This window comes from the organism of the source record quoted next, unplaced genomic scaffold (assembly GCF_019419815.1).
Source record: "Pyrus x bretschneideri cultivar Hongxiangsu unplaced genomic scaffold, Pyrus_bretschneideri_v1 Contig17, whole genome shotgun sequence".
NCBI lineage: Eukaryota > Viridiplantae > Streptophyta > Magnoliopsida > Rosales > Rosaceae > Pyrus > Pyrus x bretschneideri.
The window spans coordinates 5773436-5785632 of NW_025999468.1; the positions used below are offsets into that span (position 1 = coordinate 5773436).

The following is a 12197-nucleotide window of genomic DNA, read 5'->3' on the forward strand; positions in this document are numbered from 1 at the left end:
AACCCACATAACTCTTTTCCCATGCATTTCCAGAATCTTCACATAGCCATGAATACTTCTCTGCTAACTTCAAGCTGCGAAAACCCTAGCACCAGTGCTGCAGCTGCTAACCCTAAACCTTTTCTAACTTGTCATGCACGCAAAGTCACTAAAATTACATGCAGAGCTACAAATAATTACGAGAGCGATAGTACTAATCGTACCAATTTCTACAAACTACTTAATTTGAGTCCGAATACTAACACGAGCAAAGACGAGATCAAGCAAGCTTACAGAAGCATGGCGCTTCGCTATCATCCAGATGTATGTCACGATCAACATTATTCCAATATTTCCACCGAGCGATTTGTGCAACTGAATGAGGCTTATAAGACGCTATCGGATCCTCTGTTGCGCGATGAATATGATTACATGTTGGGTTTGAAAGATTATTGTAGGAGCAGCACCTTCAATATGGATAATTCTATTAGATATGATCAAGGTGCAGAAAATAGATGGCGCCAACAAATTCTTGAGTTGAACAGAAGGTCACAAAAGGAAGGATCGTGGGCCAGCAGAATAAGGAGAGGTCGCGATATTTCAACTATGGACTAGTTATTCCATCTCCTACTCATTTCATTCATTCGATCACATATTTCCTTTTTACGAAATTCTTGGACCAGTTCTGTACTTGCATAATAGTTTTTTTTTTTTTTTTAATTTCATTTGGTCAAATTGATTCTGGAAAATTATGGGGCCGATCTACTTCTTTACGATTTTTTTTTCTTATTCATATTAATAATTACTTTAGTCTAAAGAAGCTGGCAAAATTGCACTGTAGAAATGAACAGTGTTTTGCACCACATTTCAGTTTATTTACAAGATTACCACCGTCTCTTCAGTTTCAGATTTAAATTTTCAATTTATTTACGAAATTGCCACCCTTCAGCGTGTACGTGTCGACCATCGTAGAAAGGGTGGGGGATGGAAGCAAACCCGATGTTGTTCCAGAGATCTCTTCAACGACAAGCCCATTTTGCTCCAGAGCTCTTCAACGACAAAGTCGATTCAGCGCCTCACCGTCGCACACCTCGCCTTCCCCTCGCCTTCGCACACCTCGCCTTACCTCGCCGCCGCACTCCTTACCAGAACTCGAATCAATGGTAACGTGCCAATTGGATATATTTTTTGTCGATTTTTATCATTATTCTAGAAATTAGGGTTTGATCTAAATTTGGTGTGGGAGGATTTGTGGACGGATTTCAGGGAGAGAGGCGTGGGATGGCAGGGAGGGGAAGGGAGAGGGAGGAGTGAGGCTGCCAAAAAGGGGGTTAGGGTTGATTTTTTATCCCCAAATCAATTGTTGTTGTCGGTGATTGAACGAGCATTGGTTAGAGGGGAACTTTCATTTCCTTTGTTTCTGAACCGGAATGGGGTCGATGGGACCATGCTCTGTTGCACGTTCAGATGAGTGATTTGAGGGATTTGATTTGAGGGATTGGTGATCCCATCCCGTGTTTTCCCCTCATCTCTGTCACACTCAACCTCTCTCTAATCCTTTATGTTTCTCTCTCTTTTAGACTCTTCCTTTCTCTCAATTGTCCATCGCTCTCAACTTTAGTGCTAACCCTAATTTGTTCTTTCATTCCTTAATTTTCTCCATCCGAGCAATGAAAAATCGAACTGGGTTTTCAGATTATTGATGCTTCACGGACAGAGAATGGAGAGAGTTGATTAAGGGAGTTGGTGAGTATGGGCTTGCACAGAGGGAAGAACGCAGAAAGAGAGAGAGAGAGAGGGAGAGGGAGGGAACAATTGCACAGAGACAAAGAGAGAGACAGAGAGAGATCGCAGAAAGAGGAGGATGACAAAAATTGAGGAGGAACCCGTGTCTGCAGAGAATGAGTAAGTTCTGAACCAAAGCCTATTTTCTCTAATTTTTGGCTATGCGACAACAAATTTCTGAAGCAGAAGAATCAAGGAACCTTGCATTTAGAATTTAATCCTAATTTTTTTCTCTTTGCAGGACAAAAAACTACCAAGGAAGGAGGAGACTGCCAGGAATGTAAAACCCAGGCAGGAGAAGACAAGCAATGGCGGAGGAACCAAGGCTGTAGATCTTTGATAAAAGGTATAAATCCTTTTCGTTTCTGGTAGTTTACCCTCGCCTAAAAATGTGAAATTTAATATGGTGTTGATGAGTGTGTTTGAAGGCGGAAGAGCTGATCCTGTAATTTGATTGCATTGTCATGCTCGAAATCATTTATCAATTTTATTAAGTAATGTTTATATCTGCACCATCTTCTAACTCTTTTATAAATGTTTTAACCTTGATCTATTGTTTGATGATCGTTTTGTAGCACTGACAATATCATCGCTCTTTCCATTCCTTTATTTTTTGGTGAGTGCTCACTTATTAATATTGTTGTTGCTTTTAGTTTTTAAATTTTATGAAAAATGCAACCTTCAAACCCTGGTGAAGTCGATTTGGTATCTCAAGATTCCAAATTATTGTTTGCAGATTAGGGATTTGCATATTGCTAAAAGAGAGGAAGACATTGGCTATTGTGCTGGATATGTAGCTGAGTTGATGATTGTCGCTACTTACCTTTTGTATTCTTCACCGTTTTGTTCCTTAACAAGTGTCTTTCTTTGAAGGGGCTTCATAGATGCTTGGCAGAGTCCTGACATCAATTTTTTAGGGAATGGTGGCTGATATTGACTCAGATGAAGCCCCTATTTATATATCCTGATCATTTTTATGTTCTATCTTTTCTGACTTGGATGATATTGATCAAATGAATGAGTTAGAAACTGAAAGTTACATTTGTTCCATCAATATGTTGATCAAATGGATGAGTTAGAAGCTGAAAATTACATTTGTTTCTTGCTACTTTTTATACCGAACAGATTTTGTGTATGTATAGTGCTTTATTTTCAAGGTTATTTCTCTCAACACCATGTGAATGTACAAATAGTTCTTTCCCAATTCAACCAATTTAAAAATTGGGATTTTAACTGATGTTCGTCCATGGTTCCTTACTTTCCAGATATTGAAACATGCATAAATTCACCTGGAAATTATTCATGTCAATGTCCCAAAGGATACAAACATGAAGGCATGGATGAAAAGAGTTGTATCAAAGACAACAAATGGTCAAAGGCCATTCTCCTCATTATTTCATTAGGGATGCATGTTTTTTTTCTCATGTTAATATATTGCATATACAAGCCTAAATTTATTTTATTGGAGCCACTTTTGGATCCAAAATTCTCATAAAGTATGTCATTGATGAAAGTTATATTCTGGTGTCTTTTAGTGATCTTCATGTTTTTCGTACAAAATAAGATTGTTAGCTTCTATGGTAAGCAGTATTAACTATCAGGTATTTGTTTTCATATTGCATGAAATTTCCACTTTTTTCATCTTTGAATAGTCTCAAGCACGGTAAATATAATAGCACTAGAAAGTGAGGAAATCCACTTTCTTTGGTCAGGTTGGATTCTCTACTATGACTACCATTTTTATCTCTAAACAAATTTTTAATGGTATGTATGATATAAAAGGGTAGATTTAACTATTTTGGTTTCTTTGTTCTCACACTTTGGTGCCTGGAGTTTTAATTTTTCATAGTTGTGTCTGAGTTGTTTTCCAGTTACAATTCGGGTGCCATTGGCAACTTCTAGAGGACCAAAATTGTTTTCAGGTCAAAATACAGGAACCAAATTGTAACTAGACTAGGAGATTACATTACCAAAGTAGGAAAGTTCGGTCTTGATTCATAGTTTGGCAACATAATATGTATGTAGGATGTTGTTTTGGAACCGCTTGGTAAGTGTTAAATACATCCTATAACATGACTGACTAACAAGCATGGTCGTTCAGATATACATGCAATTGAGATCACTGATTAAATCAGATTTCTTTTAAATGGAAGCAAATCTTGCCTATTAGGTGTTTGTGAAAATTCCCCAGAGAGTTAGAAACAAGGATATGATGCAAATCTGAATGTAGGTTGTTTTGGTATGTGTGTGTACGTATAGGGGTGTTATATTGATATGAAATGACATAGAAAAGGATACACATCATTCGAATATCTCTATGTTCCTAGGTTGTTTTTCCATTTCTTGGTTGCTTCTGTATTTTTGGGATGCACTTATAAATTTTATTTTTCATATGCATGTAGATCCAGCAAAAGCATACACATCAAACCCCCTCATTCACACAACAGCCACCAAAGAGACCATTACTGAGGTATTTCTCAATCCATTTAAAAAATTTTTGTTAACTTTTGTTAACTTTTATACAAACTAATTTCTAATATAATTCTCCTTACTGTGTTTGGATACAAACTCTTTTTCCCTCTAATTTTTTGCCATGTCATGTATCCTTGCAGCTCAACCACCTGCAAGTTTTTGAGAAACAAAGAGCCTCATCCACAGGAATCTGTAATTCATAGCAGCAGGTATATCCTAAACCTTTCGTTATCATCTCCTTATTCATGAAAACTTTTTCCTTCTATTTTTTTGTTGATACAGTATATAGTGTCCTTTTTCTAACTGGGAGAGAATCATTTCGTATTATTTGGATTTGAGAACACTAGCATACACATGTCCTGGTTTTTTGGCATGCAACTAAAAGTGTGAAACATCAATTTGAGAAGAGTAAGACTAATTTCCTGGCTTTATTTATTTATTTATTTTATTTTAAAACCAAGCCTACATTCTTTAAAGCCACTATTAGTATTTAACTATGATTTGAATTAATTGATCTGTGGGGTGTTTCAATTGATCATCTGCAAATAAATATACAGTTCTTTAGTGGTACCAAAGGGTTGACAGTGGGAGTTCTTAGTCATCCAAATCTATTTCAACGCTGGACGAAGAGTTCAAACATATGTTATTCTCTTATATATTTGTATTTGAATGGTAACAATGTTGTTCTTCTGCTGCAAAAATCATCCTTTTAATCCATTTCAACTTAGGCTCAACTTTACTTTCGTTTCAGCTTCATTTTCATGTTAATCATGTCCTTGGTTGCAGAGAGAAGGTGACGATGGGTGCACGATTAGGGGGACAGAGAGAGTTGATTGGGTACAAGATTTGAGGGTAGGGTTGAGGGAATAAGTGTGTTGGCTGTAAAGAGATGGTGGGTTTGAGTTAGTATCTCCCTCTCTATTGCTTCTCTCTTCCTCCATATATGACATCTTCGTTTTGGCTTTGGGGTCAAAATATGTTTGCTTTTACATAGAAATTTGAGTGTTTTATTTATTTATTTGGGTTTTTGTAGCTGATACATATTATGTTTTGTGTTTCTGGGTTTTATCACGTTGCTGATGCATAAACCCATCAGTTCCTCTGTAATTCGTTCCGGTTTTCATTATTCTTTTTCGATTTCTTTTGTCAAAATTGAAATGGAATTTGTTGGCTTGATTTTGTATTAGGTTGCCAGAGGGTTCTGTTTTTAGGGTTCTCTCCGTCCCACTCACTCTCCCTCTCCCTCTCTGTTTCTCTTCTTCAATCAGTCTGACGTAGTTTTGCAATTTAGGGTTCAGTGCATTTACTGGAATATACATACATATAAATGTTTAAATTTGTTCAATTTTTCTATACACAGGCTGGGTTAATTTGATTCTTGACCAATGATTGGTTATTATATTACAATTGTGGGTTCTGTTTTTAGGGCTGGATGAAAAGAAACACCCGTCAGAGCTTTCAACAACTCGAAGGTCAGTGATTTCTTCCTTCTCTCTAATTCTGTTTCTGCTATTTCAATTTGTAGGATTTAATTTAGGGTTTTAAGTTGGAAAATTTAATTAAACATTTTCAGTTGGAGAGCTTGGTGTATTCAACAATTAGGGTTGTTAATTTTGATTGCTGGTCTACTAAATGTTTTAGAACATGTAAACAGGGAGTACATACTTTGTATGCCATGGATAGGGAATGGATACGTAATTAGATCAATTGATGGGTGCCGCTGTTTTGGATATCTACATCCAGCAATACCTGGTATTCTGTGTTTTGTTGTAATGGATTGGAATTTCTACTAGAATCATTATTATTATTATTATATATTTAGGGGTTGGGTAAATTGATTTTGGAGATTTTGTATATGGTTTGGGTTCTTTGATTTTGTTTAGATAGATGGTGCTTAAGTTTTTTTAGTATATTCCCTGCACATTGCAAAATTTTGGTACTATTTGGGTGTTTTGGTGTTGAAAGCTTAGGGTTTAGGGTTTAGCGTTTAGCATTTAGGGGAATGCAAAGAAGGCATGTCTGCGTTTTTGAACTCTTATGCAAATCTAATTTGAAATCATGAAACACATTTCCTATGTTTCTCAAATCTCAGCAATAGGTTTTAGAATCCTGAAATCTAAGTAAAGTTACATCATTCCTGTTTTCGTATTTTTTTAATTCCTATCATCCTGGCCACGATTAAACGTGAATATGCAAGCCAACCTTGCATACTCAGTGATTAATTTCTGGATGAATTTTTCTTTAGAGGAGGGTTTGTAGATATGAATACTTGAGGGGCAGATGCTCACCATGTCATGTATCCTTGCAGCTCAACCACCTGCAAGTTTTTGAGAAACAAAGAGCCTCATCCACAGGAATCTGTAATTCATAGCAGCAGGTATATCCTAAACCTTTCGTTATCATCTCCTTATTCATGAAAACTTTTTCCTTCTATTTTTTTGTTGATACAGTATATAGTGTCCTTTTTCTAACTTGGAGAGAATCATTTCGTATTATTTGGATTTGAGAACACCAGCATACACATGTCCTGGTTTTTTGGCATGCAACTAAAAGTGTGAAACATCAATTTGAGAAGAGTAAGACTAATTTCCTGGCTTTATTTATTTATTTATTTTATTTTAAAACCAAGCCTACATTCTTCAAAGCCACTATTAGTATTTAACTATGATTTGAATTAATTGATCTGTGGGGTGTTTCAATTGATCATCTGCAAATAAATATACAGTTCTTTAGTGGTACCAAAGGGTTGACAGTGGGAGTTCTTAGTCATCCAAATCTATTTCAACGCTGAACAAAGAGTTCAAACATATGTTATTCTCTTATATGTTTGTATTTGAATGGTAACAATGTTGTTCTTCAGCTGCAAAAATCATCCTTTTAATCCATTTCAACGTAGGCTCAACTTTACTTTCGTTTCAGCTTCATTTTCATGTTAATCATGTCCTGTTTGTGTGTGTTTTCTGTTGGCATTGGAGGGTGGTGCTTAAACTGAAAGCTCTGGGTTTATTTATTTATTTATTTTATTTTAAAACCAAGCCTACATTCTTTAAAGCCACTATTAGTATTTAACTACGATTTGAATTAATTGATCTGTGAGAGGACTGATTCCAAAATACATCTTAACAGCTTTATCTGGCTGATAATTCAGAACATTATCAAGTCTAAATGATTGGTCGTCAGTTAAACCCTTCTGAGATATACCCTTTGTTTGTTGCACTCTCACAAATTTAATCCGTTCCACCATCACAGTTTTTTTAGCTTTTACAGTTTTCCCACGGTTTCTGGAATGCTTTTTCGATCTTAATATTATCTGCTCTGTTGCTTGCTGTTATCAAATTTTAAAAATTGAAACAACGTTATAGTTCTAACCAAAATTTGTCAAGGCCAAGGATGTAACCATCTTTGGTTTCACATTGTTAATTTGAATTATGAAGTTATGAGTGAATAAATTGGGAGCCTGAAATGTGTGTCTGCCACATGGGTTGGGTTGGGTTGGGTTGGGTTGTATTAGCGACTCTGTGTGAGTGTAGAGGTGGGTGTGGAGGTGGAGGTGGAGGTGGTGGGATGGTGGTTTTGTTTTTGCGCCATCCCAAGACCAAGGAGAATGCATGTGAGAAAATGTGATGAGTTTTAAACTCATCACTCACTTATTAGTCAAGTCAACCATTTTCCACTCAACTCTGATCTGCCAATTTGCCAATTGGCATATGGTTTTAAGTTGAATAGGTTTAAGGATTAGGTTTGGTTGGATTTCAACCATTAGATTTCGGATTAAACGCATTAGGTTGAACGATTAGATTTGGTTGGATTTCAACCATTACATTTCCTAGATTTGAAATCTGTTTACTATCTCATTTAATTGTTGTATGTTACCTCATTTAACTCAAATTTAATGATATTTGCTCCTCCAATTTCTCGGATTTCCTAACGGATTTACTTTCTTTGGAAATTTCAGGAACCCTGATTCTGGGAGGAAGAATACACTGCATTGCCATCTTTAGGTATACAATTCTGCACACTGATTACATGTTCAAAAGCCTAATTAGTTATACACCCATTTTTTTTATTACCTTTGCAAAGCTTTTGTACTTAGATTTTAAATATGTGATTAGTTTGTAAAGAATAAACGAGACAACTAATCATGGGTACATACTTCTTTTTTGATTTTATCCTCTGCATTGTTTCTTGAATGAAATTGGATTCATAGATGTAGGGATACAGCAACAACTGAGGTGTGAATAAAAGGTCTAGCCTTAACGATTTTAGGGTTTAGAATTGATTCGAAAATATGAGAAAATGCTGCATTCTCTGTTTTTTTTTTTTTTTTTTTTTTATTTATTTTTTTGCTGTAGTGATTCCAACTTAGTATATACCCATTTTTATGGTACCATGAATAAAGAATATGCAATTGCTTGGATCTCAATTTGATAATCCGATTATAAATGGATCTATATAAATCAAGGCTAATTCAGTCCAACTTGATATAGTATGACTTAATATAACATATCCTTTGATCTTTATATTACTTATGGTTTTCTGTAGTGGTAGTTTAATTAAAATCGAAAAATATAATAAGAATGAGGTTACTCATTCATTATATTTTAATATTTTCTAGGTTTTAAATTAACTTTGATCTATCCAAATATGATGTTAATCGATTCTGAATCAATAAATAAGATTTGGTGATCCAAATAGGATTCAAAACTGTTAATTCGATTTCAAATATGATGTTACATGTACTGTAGATTGGTCACAGCCTAATAAGAAGACTAACTGGAAGTGATTTAGCCCTTCATTCTCATTTTTTTTGTTCAGTCCAGTGGCAAGAAAAAATAAGGGTGCCTGAAAATCATTTACCTAAGCATATATGTTTAACAGCTTCCTTCACTGTAGATTAATATCCAACGATTCTAACCTATATTATATCGTTTATATACTTTTGGAAGTATGTTATGCTCTATTTGATCCCGAATAAGAAATGACATAGGTTTGTGGCTTCCATTGTTATTAAGTTGTATCCTTTTCTACTTGGGTTCCAAGAAACCATTATAATGAATTAATCAATTTTTTTTATTCTAAGGAAGTATGTATTCATCATTGTTTTTTTTTTTTTTGAACAATTTCAATTAATATAACTATGACCATTTGTCTACTATTTTATATCTTCTGTTCTTTTTCCTTTTTGTAGACTCCCATTGCCATGTTGTTCTCTTGCTGCTAACTGATTTAGTTGGGGTATCTTAACAAGAGTGTTGTCTTTACGAAGCCTTTTTTGTTTTTTGTTTTTTTTTTTTTTTGTGGTGTTACTTTTACGGTGGGGATATTCCTTAATTTTTTCTTTAAAGTGAGGAAGATTTAACAACGCGTTTTTTTGTTTGTTTTGGTGGTGTTACTTTATGAATTTTTAGTTAGGAAGATTTAACAATGCCTTTTTTTGTTTGCTTTACTTTGTTATGTCTTGATAAACGCAAGTTCAGCAACAGGTTGCTGAAATGATCACTTATATAGCCTCTACTGCAAAACAATTTCCTAAGAAATGTGTATTACTTTGTCTTCTGGGTGAGCGTTCTCTAATTTAGATTAGACATCGGGACTCGAAGCTTGGTTTGTTTTCTGTGTCTCCTTCACTGTATCTGTTCTGTGGATGAACAGGTAGATGTCAACTCTAGCATTTAATGGTGTTGTGCACTTTGACAGGTATATGTGAATGGCTCACAGAGTTTTTCTGAATCTGTAGATCCAGTGGGCCCTCATGACACTGTTATATCCAAACCAAAGTTTGGCGAATTTGATATATGTTGGATACAATGGCAGTTCTGCTTCAGCTATCCATGTTACTAGAAGATCAGAAGATCATAAAAGGCAAAAAACAGAAAGAAATGTTAGCTGCTTCGTTTTTTGTCCTAAAAATGCAGAAAAATCTCCTCTTTTAAATTCATTCATAGGAAGGTATGGCTTTCCCCCTTCACTATACTCAACATAGTTATTGCTCCTGAAACTACCCAATTTTCTTTTCTTTTTTCTTTTCAAACTGAGACAAAGCTCACTGTGTCTGCTATCCCTTTCCTGTTTGACTCTGGTCTATCTTCCATTTTAGAAAATATTTGTGGTGACTAGATTTAATCTTTCATTTTGCTTTGTTAATTTGTTGTTGCCAATTTTGACCTCAGGCCTTTCTTAAAGAGCGAGACTATACCTACTGGTGAGCGTTATGCAGTGAATGTCATTAACCAGATTGGGGTGAGTACTATCATATATAACACTTTTTGCTTTGAGAAAGGTAACGGGTAAGGGAGGTATGAGTATGGGTTTTTAGGGCCGGTTTCTAGGGAGGTGGTCTGGTGTCAGTGCCTTCACGGGGTGGGGGTGTGTGATATGGGGGAGAGAGGAGAGGGTGTTGGTTCTGAAAAAACAAAGCAACATGTGGATTTCTGTCTTTCTATATCATGCTTATGTTGAAATGTTGGATAGGTAAATGTTTTTTGTTGTTCTGGTTTTAGGACTTCATTAATCGTTTAGAAGCGCAGCCAACGATGTGAGAGCAGAAGGGGAGCAAGCATGTGAGGTAATTTTTTGTGTTGAATTAAGTGGTTCTGAATTCAGTCGAACATTTGTGTGCAAGTTTGGTTTCTATATCTATCGCAATTCATGCTTGCAGTGATATTATTGTAACATCAAATCCTAAAATGTATTGTGTCAAAAACCAATAAAAGGAATGTAATGTGTAAGTGAGTTTGATTATTCAATTGCAAAATTTTTAATTTTTAGAATGAGAGTTGCAATTAAAATTAATGGAGTGCTGAGCAGAAGTTTAATTAATTCAGTTTTGATAAATGATTGAAGGTTGCTCTATGATTCTTTTGCTGTTTTGATAACGAAAGGGATAGAACGAAAATGAAAGCTTAGAATCTGGTGAATAATATGTTGGCATGTGTGTGTGTTCTCTTCAGGAGGATCGGTTGATGTTTTTAATTGTATAATTTATTTTCATTGGTCTAAATGCACGTCCGATTGCTTGCCTTCCCATAGATGGGTTAAGTTGGACATCCAGAAGAATTTGTTTGCATAGGAACTTTTTTGCTTCTTTTCGATGTGATCTGTTTTGTTAAAGGTGATGATAAAGATTTATCAACATTGTTTATTCGGAGTTAGGTGGAAATTGGGAGGGAGTAAATTGTGATTCTAAACAGGACCATCGTGAGATATTCTTTTAAACTATGATTTATATTCTTTGCTATAGTGCGGAAGACTTAGCTGCTTGAACAAGAACGACTGCTGCAGGGCGTTCTACATGTTTTTGGCTTTCAACATTTTTGCTTCGAGACTTTGCTGCTTGAACAAGAACGAAACACCATCTTAACTGCAAGGCAAAATACGTGTGGACTGGATGTTACTTCCGTTTCTTACTGAAACAGGCGTCTTGCATGTTTTTTGCTTTGCACGTTTGTGCTTGAAAACTTTGATGCTAGAATAAGAACGAAACAGTTTTTATGTTGCCTAACCTATAGGATATATATTTTGCCACATTGACTACAGGGGCAAGATTTGTGTGAACTGTATGTTACTTCTGTTTATTAGGGAACCAAAACGTTCAGTTTCGTCATGTTCATTATACAATGTCTTTTCATGTCAACTCAGTTGAATGTATATAAAAACGAAGCTGCATATCGTACTAACCTCATTCACTCATCTATCCCTTTCTTCATTTATGATTGTGTTGAATTTATTCAAGTAAAATGTATCTTATTCATGTAGTTCAAGGTGATGCATTCAAGTCCCGCAACAACGCGCGGGCACATTTTCTAGTTTAATACTAATATTCTTGAGATTTACAAGTCAATGTATTAATGTGTGAGCTGACCTTACATTACAACAAATTAATTTACAACACAGTTTTGCCCTACACTTTTGTTCCATATGGCATAGAAGATGATATATACATTTCATATATATATATATAT

The 12197-nt window shown here is 35.3% G+C and overlaps 1 long non-coding RNA gene across 9 annotated transcripts; it reads left to right on the forward strand.

The window, feature by feature from the left end:
• The first annotated feature begins 530 nt into the window (after positions 1 to 530).
• LOC103968008 lies at positions 531 to 11838 on the forward strand. Of its 9 annotated transcripts, none has more exons than XR_007257368.1 (14): positions 531 to 1142; positions 1246 to 1884; positions 2006 to 2110; positions 2340 to 2380; positions 2501 to 4234; positions 4377 to 4445; positions 5023 to 5128; positions 5663 to 5708; positions 6545 to 6613; positions 8192 to 8237; positions 9934 to 10185; positions 10407 to 10476; positions 10737 to 10801; positions 11477 to 11838. It is a non-coding gene; the product is annotated as an uncharacterized LOC103968008 (long non-coding RNA). The 9 variants fall into 9 exon arrangements; XR_007257370.1 differs by lacking the exon at positions 5023 to 5128 and adding an exon at positions 6752 to 6812 and having other exon boundaries at positions 10051 to 10185; XR_007257367.1 differs by lacking the exon at positions 5023 to 5128 and adding an exon at positions 6752 to 6812 and having other exon boundaries at positions 533 to 1142.
• The last annotated feature ends 359 nt before the right edge of the window (positions 11839 to 12197 follow it).